At 38.0% G+C, this 7,789-nt stretch overlaps 1 pseudogene; it reads left to right on the top strand.

The window, feature by feature from the left end:
* The first annotated feature begins 3,903 nt into the window (after positions 1 to 3,903).
* Positions 3,904 to 7,531, top strand: LOC140597768 (non-histone chromosomal protein HMG-14 pseudogene; annotated as a pseudogene).
* The last annotated feature ends 258 nt before the right edge of the window (positions 7,532 to 7,789 follow it).

Genomic DNA, 7,789 nt, shown 5'->3' with positions numbered 1-7,789 from the left:
ATGTGCTTGTTTTACACTGACCCTGTGTGAGATTGGTGACTAGTACATATTAATGCATTTTGTACTTTAGAAAATTCATGGATGCCTAGTTGGTATATGAAATTATATGGCTGACTGTTGCTGCATCAAAGATGAGATGCCCTTCTTCCTTAGGTGGGTCTCATGCCGACCTCATTTCCCGTTGAAGATGAACAACAACATGAATTAGAAAATATGAAGAAGATCTAAATGGAGATGCTGTTCATGGTTATAACATTAATGTAAGTTACCATGAAATAAGTTTTCAGAATATCATTCTCCATTCATTAAAACTAAAAAACTTTGTGGATAGTTTAAATAAAATGGTTTGCTAGTTGTTCTTTAAGGACAAATAGGTGGCAGTCCTGTAAAATACTGATGAATCTTGATAATCGCCATGGTTATAAGTTGAATTCTCAACATCAGGTGGTGTGGTTCCAATGAGGAAATCAGCACAGATACCACAAAGGGAATAGATAAGTCTTCCCTACGATGGCATACAAATGGAAATTCATATTTCTTAAGAGTACTCTCAAGCCTGGAAAAGTTTTTTATGGAAATTAAGCGGTTAACAAGTTAAAATCAACTGTTAAATGAGGTCTTTCTTTAAGCCTCTTGGTAACCAGAAAGTAAAAACCTGTAGTCAATACATAATAGATAGGGAGGGAATAATGGAAGTATACACCCACAGAAAATCACCAAATCACAAAGATAAATAGCAAATGAAGAAGAGAGCAAATATTTCTAAAACAGACAGGAAACGAAAGAGTGACAACAGTAACTCCATACTTTAATCTCTACTTACTTTAAATATAAAGGGACTAAATTCTCCAATTAAAAGTTATATCTCAATGGAAAGAAATAGAAGACCCAAGTATATTTTCCTTCAGCCTTAAGAACACACTCAGACAGAAAGTGCAGGTGTGAAAAAAGATATACCATGCAAATAGAAACCAGATGAAATGAGGATGGGTATGCTTACATCAATCAAAGTAGACTTTAAGTCAAAGACTAGTCAGACACTGCACGGGTCATTATAAAATAAAGGGGTTACATTGTGCAGTGTTTTTAATTATGGTGTATTTGGGAAAAAAAGATTTCCCCCATTCTAGTTTTGGTAGGACTCTAACAGTGTGTTTATAACTCATGTAATGCCCCTATGAAAAACAATGTACTTTCCCGTAAAATTTGGTGGTGTTTTTCCAGGTACATCAATTATAGCTTATGTAATGTTTATGAACATCTATGTCTCCTGTGTCCCCTAAATGCTAGTCAATATTCAAAAACCTACTCCTGTGCTTCGAGGTTGGGAAAAAGAGAGCACTAAATGACAATTTGAGAAGGAGTTACTGCTTCCCGATTTTTGTGTGTGTGGAAAAATATTGTTGCAATGATAATTTTGGTAATTACTGGAAGAAGTAGCCAATGATTCATTGAAACCAACTAGTATGGGCTAATCAATCTTTTCCCCACAGTATTCAGTGTTCTATCTCTGGCTATTATACATTGCAGATTTGTTCACATGTAATTTAATCTACATTGTTCTCTGCTATTTAAAGTCTCCAAATAATTTATTTGTCCTTTCAGGTACATTATCTTAATACCCCTTCGTAAGATTCCTGATATTATTCCTGGGCAGCTATTCTTTGTATACAATGCAAATGACAGGCTTTGTATGAGTCACCTTTCCAGTGCTTCTGATTGTGACTTTAGTTCAAGTTGGATTCTTTCTGAAATGTATGTCTTCACTTAAGAAAACCTTACATTATGCTTTTGATTTTTAGACTAACTACATTATATGTGACTAAAGGTTTTATACACTTTGTGCATTTATTGAATATAAAACATTTGCTCATTTATTGTTGGCACAAGCTGGCTAAGCACATGTACCTACGAGTCTATATTAAAGCTGTAGGTTTGTGTATTTATTTAGTGTCTGTATTAAGAGGACATTTACTTCTGATTATTGCTTTTTTGCTTCTTGAGCTACATAATGCTTTTGTGCATACATTGTGGTGTCTATTTGGTCAAAGGTTGGATACATAGGAGTCACCTACTTTTAAAAACGAATTTTATTTGATACATAATAATCTTTCACAGTTTTTCAAATCAATATAACCTACTTCCCCTGAATAAAATAAAATGAAGGATTTAATTCGACAAAAGGATGTAATCTTTAGAATAGTTATGTACCTAACATAAAAGTACCCAAATATATAAGCAACAATGAACAGACAAGAACAGAACAAGAGACAGCAATACAATAGCAGGGGACTTGAATTGTGCACCTTCAATATGGGACAAGATAATCAATAAGGAATTACCAGACTTCAATGATATTTCACAGATTGACTTACAACGTTCCACCAACAGCAAAAAACACGTTGTTCTCACATGCAAAAGGAACATTCTCCAATATAGATTTCATATTGGGCCAGAAAACAAGACTTAATCAATTTGATTGAAATCGTATCAGGCATCTTTTCCTACGACAGTGCCAGGAAAGTGGAAGTCAGGTACAAGTACAAAACTGGAAAAATTATAAACATGTGAAAATTAGAGATCATGCAATAGCATTACTCCTAATAGCCAGGACCTGGAAATAACTTGTGTCTCTTGTCAGATGAGTAGATAATCTGGTGTATATATTTAATATATGTTGGGTATAATTAACAATATATAATAGTTAAATTGTACACTTTTAAACTTATATAATGTCATGTCAATAGTCGGTGAATAAAATTGGAAAAAGTAAGCAGATTACTAATTAGATATGAGGAAAAGAAGATGAGAGTGGTGACAGCTAAAGAGTGTGAAGTTTCTTATGAGGTAATGAGATGTTCGAGGATTGACAATGGTTTGCTTGTACCTACATGTGACTTGATTAAAAAGCTATCAAGTGTATACATTAGGTGGATAAATTATGTGGCATGTCAATTTTTTTGGTTTTTATCTTTAGAGATTTATTTATTTATTTATTTATTTATTTATTTATTTATTTATTTTTGATAGACAGAGGGATAGAGAGAGAGAGAGAGAGAGGCAGAGACACAGGAGGAGGGAGAAGCAGGCCCCATGCCGGGAGCCCGACGTGGAATTCGATCCCAGGACTCCAGGATAGTGCCCTGGGTCAAAGGCAGCTGCTAAACCGCTGAGCCACCCAGCGTTCCCTGTGTCTTGTAAGTTATAACAAATAAAGCTGTTTAAAAGGAACCCCAAATACGAAATTCTTACAAAAGATCTCCTATTAATGGCAAATATGAAAAACTGCAGACTTGAGGTATTAATTAAACACACAGATATGTGCATACATGCACACAGAAGATTTCAACTGGAATTTGGCATTTGGCTTTCTCTTTTAAGTTTTGTGATAATACAGAAAAACAATTTTTCAAAGAAGCACATGGAAAGGATTTCTGTCAAATTAGACATAACATATAGTGGGACACCTGGGTGGTTGAGTGGTTGAGTGTCTGCCTTCGGCTCCCTTGTGATCTGGAGTCCCAGGACAAAGTCCCATGCCTGGCTCCTCTTGAGCCTGCTTTTCCCCCTGCTTGTGTCTCTCACTCTCTGTGTTTCTCATGAATAAGTAAAGAAAATATTTTTTAAATAAAATATCGGAAGATAAAACATATAGTAATTAACATCTATTAAGTTCAGGAGGTTGACTTTGACTGGAAAAAATGTATGGACACTAAAATCTATGGTAGGATTCTCCAAGGAGTCAATGGAATGGATATGCACACATCTATGCATGTTTTTAATCTATATTTGTATAGAACCAGAGATAAGATATAGGCTTACTACATATAGAAATAGATATGTATCTATCTATATGTCTCTACATAGAGAGTGAGATAAATTTCCTGTAATGAATTGGCTAATATGATTGTGAGAGCTGGCAAGTCTGGAGTCTGCAAAGAAGGCCAGCAGGCTAGAGACCCAAGGTAGTGCAGATGGTGAAGCTTGAGAATCTGAAGACAGTCATAGGTGAATAGGAAAAAGCACCTCTGAAATATATAGGTAATCGCTTCTTGGCTTTTTGGCTAATGTCAAGTGTGAAATATACAGGTAATTATTATCTTCTCTAGAATGGACTGTCTAGTAAATGGTATGGTCTTTTGGGGTAAAACTTTAATATAAGCTAAATGGAACAATGCAAATAGCTTCTAGAAAGAGTTACACAACATCTTTGAAGTTAGAATATGTGACTACATGTATGAGAATATACAACATTTTCAAGCATGCACTAGTACAGAAGATAGAAAATAAGAATTCTGGTAGGATGTTTAACAATGTTGCTTCATAATGTCATCAAGAACCATATTCACAATATATGCCACTGAGAGAGTAATGAGAGTGCCACTTTAGGTTGAGGTACATGGCATGAAGACAAGTAGTGATATGGGACAGAGGAGGCGGTAACAATGAGCGCACAGGGATAAATGAAATGCACAGAGTCTGGGAGCTTGGAGTAACACAGCCACAAGGGAAGAGAAGACAGGACCCATGTTAGTTTCTTAGGGCTGCTGTAACAAATTATTACAACTGGGTGCTAAAGCGTATAAAAATTGACAAACATACTCTCTCAAGGACAAAAATCCTCGGGGTAGCTGTCATCTCAGAGACGATCTAGGTGAGATATTGTTCCTATGAAGGTGTTGGCCTTTAGGCTTGTGAGCGCACAGAATGACAACCAGAATGAGTCCTACACATGAAATATCTGAGGACCATCTGAATGCTGCATGGAGTTAGTCTATGTGTTCCATACAGTGTATAGCAGAACAAGATCCAAAGCCTATAATGTTTGCGATGTATTTGTTGTGCTTCTTGCCCAATAGACCTATGGGAACTGTGGTATTTATCTGCTCATGTAAAATCTGGCACAGGATATTGGAGCAACCAATGGAAACTATGGCCGTGACTTAAAGCTTCACCCACCTGGAATCTGGGGACTGAGGTGATGGCCTAGAAGACATCCAAGGGGCCAGAGATGCCGATGGACACACCTTTGGACACAGTGAAACTAGAAAAGAGGGATGCCTCTTTGGTTCAGTGGTTGAGCATCTGCCTTTGGGTCAGGTTGTGATCCCAAGGTCCTAGGATCAAGTTTCACATCCGGCTTCCTGCAAGGAGCCTGCTTCTCCCTCTGCCTGTGTCTCTGCCTCTGTGTGTGTCTCGAGTGAATAAATAAATGAAATCTTTCAAACAAAAAGAGGAACTAGAAAAGAAGTCTCTATCCCAAACCATAGAGAAAATATTTCAAAGGCTCCCAAGATGTGTCAGGTTCCACTTGAAAGTTATGACCAGGGAATTCCTGGGTGGCTTGGCCATTAGCGGCTGCCTTCCGCCCAGGGTGGGATCCTGGAGTCCCTGGATCAAAGAAATCAAAGGGATCCAGTTCCACGTCAGGCTCCCTGCATGGAGCCTGCTTCTCCCTCTGCCTGTGTCTCTGCCTCTCTTTCTCTCTCTCTCTCTCTCTCTCTCTCTCTCTCTCTCTCTTTCTCTCTCTGTGGGTGTGTGTCTAAAGATTAAATATATAATTTTTTTAAACAAGAAACAAAGTATGAGCGACAGGTAGGTACACTCCTATGACTGAGAAAAACCTCCTAAACTTGCCCTGGTTCTATCGCAGTACAGGAAAAGAAAGGATGACATAAAAGACGTAGAATCCTACAAGTTTGCAGTGAAAAGCTGGACCAGATTAATCTCTTCAAAGTGCTATAGGCTTAGTACATTCTGCTGTGAATCTGATAATGGGATTTTTTTTTCATTACATAGATTATCATCTTATGCCATCTGTAATGTTTTGAACATCTTTAATGTTTTTAAGGTGTATAAACCTGTTTTTTTCTAATATGTATATATATATTATTTAAAGATTTTCATTTATTCATGAGAGAGACACACAGACACACACACAGAGGCAGAAACACAGGCAGAGGGAGAAGCAGGCTTCATATCGGGAGCCCGATGTGGGACTCGATCCCGGGTCTCCAAGATCAGGCCGTGGCGTGAAGGGGGCACTAAACTGCTGAGCCACCCGTGCTGCCCCAAAAACATATATTTAAAAGAAAGATCTTTCCCTCTTCATTTCTAGGGTTTCTCTCTAGTCAGCACTCTCTGATGTTGAATCAGTGTCAGTTTCAGGGTGAAGACGTTACCACATTCTCTACGTTTGTTCCAAGTCTCTCCAGGCTGAATTCTCTAATTTATAGTAGGTGGTGGCTCTAGTTAATGATTTGGCTATATTCTCTACATTTGTAGGGCTTCTCCCCTGCATGTATTGTCCTCCATCGAGGGAGACTTGAAATCCAGACAAACATTTTGCCACATTTTTTTAGATTTTTAGGATTTCTCCCAGTATGAATGTACAAGTGTTCAAGTGTTTGCTTAGGTTGTAGTTCTGTTTAAAGGCTTTGCTTGGCGCGCGGGCGCCTCGGCTGGCGGGCTGCGCCCCACTCGCGCGTGTGCTTGCTCCCGCAGGTCAGCTCGGCCGAGGGCGCGGCCAAGGAGGAGCCCAAGAGGAGGTCGGCGAGGTTGTCCGCTAAACCTGCTCCCACAAAAGTGGAAACGAAGCCAAAAAAGGCGGCCGGAAAGGATAAATCTTCAGACAAAAAAGTGCAAACAAAGGGGAAAAGGGGAGCAAAGGGAAAACAGGCTGAAGTGGCTAACCAAGAAACGAAAGAAGACTTACCTGCAGAAAACGGAGAAACCAAGAACGAGGAGAGTCCAGCCTCCGATGAAGCAGGAGAGAAAGAAGCCAAGTCTGATTAATACCATATACCATGTCTTATCAGTGGTCCCTGTCTCCCTTCTTGTACAATCCAGAGGAATATTTTTATCAACTATTTTGTAAATGCAAGTTTTTTAGTAGCTCTAGAAACATTTTTAAGAAGGAGGGAATCCCACCTCATCCCATTTTTTAAGTGTAAATGCTTTTTTTTAAGAGGTGAAATCATTTGCTGGTTGTTTATTTTTTGGTACAACCAGAAAATAGTGGGATATTGAATGTGGGAGGCTTTGATTGTCTTGGGTGTCAGCTCAACATTCCATAGACGGGGTAGTTTTTATATCCTATAATACCAAGCATACTAAATGGCAATTTGGAGTCAGTCGTGCATTTAATATGTCTTGAACATTTTAAATTTCTTCTATTCCCATGTTGTTTTTGGTAGAATTGTTTCCTAAAGAAAACCACTCCTAGATCTTGGCTCTCCTTGTCAGAATTCTTGTGCACTCTGTAACATCTTGGTTGTGGTAGTCCAGTTTTTCTAGTAACTGTTAATGTGCTGTGCAAGATTGAAAATTTGAATATGTAGTGTATATGATATTAAATTGTGAATTAATGGGACTTAACAAAGTAACAGTGTATCAGCATTTGAAGATATTGGTACTTGATATACTGTTCAGGAAAATTTGCCTCCAAATTTTAAGCTGGAAGGTCACTGGAATAACTTTTAGCAAAGGATCACAACTACATGATTTTTTAGATGTTCGGTACGTACGTTAAGAATTGTGTACAAATTGAAATGTCTGTACTGATCCTCAGAACAACCAATAAAAAATTATGAAAGAAAAAAAAATAAATAAAGGCTTTGCTTATATTCTCTGCATTTGGGGTTTCTCCCCAGGTATTTATACTGTGATATCAAGGAAAGTCTCTGTAATAATTAAAGGCTTGAGCAAACTCCTTATGCTGTAAGGTTTCTTCCCAGTTTGTATTCTCTGATGCAAGAAAGGTTTGAGTGCTTATGAAAGGTTTTGCCAT

Source organism: Vulpes vulpes, chromosome 1 (assembly GCF_048418805.1).
Source record: "Vulpes vulpes isolate BD-2025 chromosome 1, VulVul3, whole genome shotgun sequence".
In the NCBI taxonomy this organism is placed as follows: domain Eukaryota; kingdom Metazoa; phylum Chordata; class Mammalia; order Carnivora; family Canidae; genus Vulpes; species Vulpes vulpes.
This window is presented reverse-complemented; position numbering and strand designations above follow the sequence as displayed.